The sequence below is a fragment of the Topomyia yanbarensis genome, chromosome 2 (genome assembly GCF_030247195.1).
Source record: "Topomyia yanbarensis strain Yona2022 chromosome 2, ASM3024719v1, whole genome shotgun sequence".
NCBI lineage: Eukaryota > Metazoa > Arthropoda > Insecta > Diptera > Culicidae > Topomyia > Topomyia yanbarensis.
The window spans coordinates 449,418,020-449,422,229 of NC_080671.1; positions in this window are offsets into that span (position 1 = coordinate 449,418,020).

Genomic DNA, 4,210 nt, shown 5'->3' on the forward strand with positions numbered 1-4,210 from the left:
ATCTTGGATTTCAAGATGGCTTCAGGTATCGATTTCCGTCATCTACTCGTCAACCCCATTCATACTGTGCTGTAGGTACTCAATTTTTTTTTACGAACTTGTATTTCGAATTTAGTTTGTACAAAAAGTTACGAATGTGTTTGAGTTGCACAAAACAAAAATTTCATCGGCATAGAATAGAATAGAAAAAAATAGATAATTTCAAACTTAATCGTCCTTTTTCTCAATTATTTGTTGTGGCGGGTACCCTATCTGTTATTAGTGTTGCTGCAAAAGAGTTCTTAGTGGGTCGTTTCAGGGAGAGCTTCAGATTACTCGTGCACTGTTTGTATGCGGGACATTTGCCCCACCGAGCCTTATTGCTAAAATGGACCATTTGCTATTTGAACTCGCGGTACAAAAAGGCAGACGAACCAGTTTGAAGAATACGTAATTAGTTGAAACGGTCCCGTCAAAACCCGTCGACACGAGTTTGAAATGGCGCACAATTTTGTCCCGTCCAATGCGATTGCCATTCAAATTCCTCGCTCACTGAAGCAGCCAACCCTGTGTTTTAGTATATCCTTCTACGCTATACTCAATTTGGTGACCACACCGTCGATCTCAACGTTATGTGCGGGTACGTAGAAGCGGTAGTCCTCCATAAAAAGCTTGTCGCCACTTGCTTGCATCAGACAGAATATCACAATTCTGAGCTTATCAGAGCTAGCTTTCGATATATCTGTGACCACTGAATATTTCTGCGTTATTTCTTGCGAAATCTTCACAATATTAATGGATTATCATTGATCTGAAAGAAGATCATATATGATCCGGCCTAATTCAATGTGGGTTTTAAACGGGAAGCCGCCCTCTTCAATGACCGTTCTTGTTCACTGTTCGACATTCGTGTTTTTCAGAAGAGTTTTTTTCATGCGCGGGCCTAGAATGTGTAGAAACAGTAACCGATCATAAAAGTACCTATGTTTCACTCACACATGCAACAAAATAGACGGAAGATGGGCGTCAGTGCCGTCCAGCGCAGTTTTGTGATGCGGCTGACCAGGACCCCTTCTCTAATATTCATTGACGTTTTTTTGAAGAATAAATATTAATAAAAAATACTGAACTCGTTGATTTTTTTTTAATTCGAAAAAAATTCTCATTTTCAACGGAACACCCGTTACTTTTTATTGGTTTAAAATTTCAATATCCAACCGGAAAATCTATTCATCTTCGCGGTTCCCCATAAACCTTTTCACGGCCCACTGGGATTCCGCGGACCCCAGATTGAGAACCACTGATCTAACCGATATGCACGTACGGTCGCTCGGAAAAGTGCCCCGTTCGTTGCCTTCAAACACCTAGCATCAACCGATTTCAAAAAGCCTCCCGCTTCATCCGTTGCCCTGTGGCTTAGAATGATGTAAAAGACAAATCAGGATTGTACTTTTATTTAAAATTACACCAAACTTTAGTGTTCTGTCGGTGCTCCACATTAATGGCTTTGCCCGAAATAGGCTGGGTTTTTTGCGTTGCTTTTGAAAGATTGTCTAGAAATTAATTTTCGAAATTTTTGATATCAGTAAATTGTACTTCTTAGAGCAATAAAGTTTGTCCGCAAACAATATTAATAGTTTATTGTTTGGTGTCGTTCATCGACGAACTAGTAAATGTGGTGAATCTAAGCTAAAATGTTTGCAGCAATAAAAATCTGAAATTTTATCGAAGTCATTTTTTTTAAAATTTGCTTTAAAGAGTAGTATGTCTTTTAGATGGATTTTCATCGTCAAAATGACACTTAACGAAAGGGTTTGCGAAGTCAAAAAATTGCCACAGAAATAAACCCAACAACACGTTGCCCTTGATCAAGTCTCTCGAGGATCCCCTAATTGATGGTACAGATTCGGTAAAAAAAACACTGTGAACCGTGACGATCGGTTCGTTTCTGACGCCGCCCTCTCCGTTTCATGTGATCGTCGCTTTACGTTGGATTATCTTGTTTACGTTCCAGCTCGTAATGTGGAGATGGATGGCGTAATTACCTAGACGGTTTTTGCTTATGAGGACCTAGGGTAATTCAAGGAATGAAGGTGCATTCAACTATAATAAAGAACGGCAAAAAGCAGTACGTCAAGTTGGACTCATTTCACGTAACCTTTGCTGGATCAGCTCTACCTCGCACATCATGATTGAAAGGCTTCGTCTACCTGCTTGCTTGTTTGAATCACGCGTTATTAACTGCTTCAATTGCAAACAGCTTGGCCATACTTTCGACCACAGTAGCAATAAAGCACGAAGTGGAAAATATTGAAAATAGTATTAACTGTTGGGAGAAATGAAGGTAATTCGAAAGCTGAGAAACAATAAGGCCGTTGGAGTGGACGGAATCCGGGACGATCTTCTTAAAATCGAGAGTGACCGGCTGTACGAAGCTATCCTCTGCGTGATCGGTATAGCTTAGGTGGAAGACAAAATATATTTGGACTGACCGCATGACCTTACATACCTAACAAGAAGGGCGAAAAAATCGAGTGTAATAACTATGTAGAGGGTGCGCCATCTGGATGTATCCTATTTAAACACTGAACAACTCCGCCAGACGATTTCGACAGATAAACACAATTCTGAAATGTCATTTGGTCCCATTTTAGCGATGAGTCGATTTACACCAAAAGAATGAGCAGAAATTGTAGCGCTTCACATTGAAAACGATCGTTCAATAGTGAAAACTGTGCATGCTTATCCTAAAAAATATGGCAGGCATTCGGCGCCCACAAACAAGACAGTCCGTAATTTGGTGAAGAATTTCTTTGACTACGGGTTTGTAGCAACTTCCCAGATTCCTATTTTTAAGAAGATGGGGCTCTTTGCCACAGCGTAGCCGCTACAATTAAGTTCTTGCAGAGCGAATTCCCAGGACGCGTTGTCTCAAAAAATGGTGATTTGGAGTGGCCTTCTCGTTCTCCGGATTTAACGGTAGCAGACTTTTTCTGTGGGGTTACATGAAAAGTAAAGTTTATTCTAGCAAACCTAAGGATCTTGACGAACTCAAGCTAATATACGAGCTGAAATTGCTGCGACTAAGCCCGAAATGCTGTCCAATGTCATGCAAAATTCCCGCAAAAGAGCCGCTTTTTGTGTATCAAATAAGGGTGGTCATTTAATCAACTTTGTATTCTAAACCTGTTTTATAATAAATGGCATAAAATATCAAAAAAACTTGTTTACTTGTGAAAATAGGCTGAAAAATGGCGGAGTTGTTCAATGTTGAAAAAGGATACCAGCTGGCGCACCATGTAGATATAATGATTTTCAATGAAATCTATAAACGCTCTTCCGTGTTCTGTTTAGCAGACTGCCCGCGGTAGCTGAATCATTTATCATTCAATATCAAAGCGGGTTTCAAAAAGAGCAGTCAATAGCGAACCAGAAGTTTATCCCGTGGCAAATCATGATGAAATTCCGGAAATACAACTTGCGAACTATCCATCCTCTGGTGGTTTTTAAGGTGACGTACAATTCAGTGAAACAACACGATCTGTTGCAGATTTTGCTTGAACATGGTTTAATTGATTCGTATGTCGCTGGATGGGTTAAAATAAAGCATAAAATATGCGCAGAGACATCCAACTCGTTAGTGACGGTAGATTGACTTAAGCAGGTAATGTCCTAAGCTATTGTTCAACACAGCACTCGATGATGCGATACGAAGATCTAATGTGCAAAGTAACGGAATATTCATCACGAAATGTCACATGCAACTTGGCTTCGCGGACGACATCGAAGTCATTGACGTTGATCACAGAGTTGTGGAAGAGACATTTGTGCTTTTTAAATGGGATTCTGCGAGAATCGAACTGATTTTAAACTGTGACAAGACAAAATACATGCGGTAGTTGGTAGAGTCCGAATGGTGTTAGTGGAAATTGATGTGAATTGCGGGGTTATATATGAAGAGGTCCGTCAAAAGATCGATTTTTGTTATCTTCATGTACAGGTTCTTCAGAATGGTATCCCAAATTAACCCCCTCTAGATTAAATAAATAAATAAATAAATAAATAAATAAATAAATAAATAAATAAATAAATAAATAAATAAATAAATAAATAAATAAATAAATAAATAAATAAATAAAAAAATAAATAAATAAATAAATAAATAGCAGAATTTGCAGAAATTGTTATAACATTGATAAATACCCCTAGTATGAAGCCGATTTTGCATAAG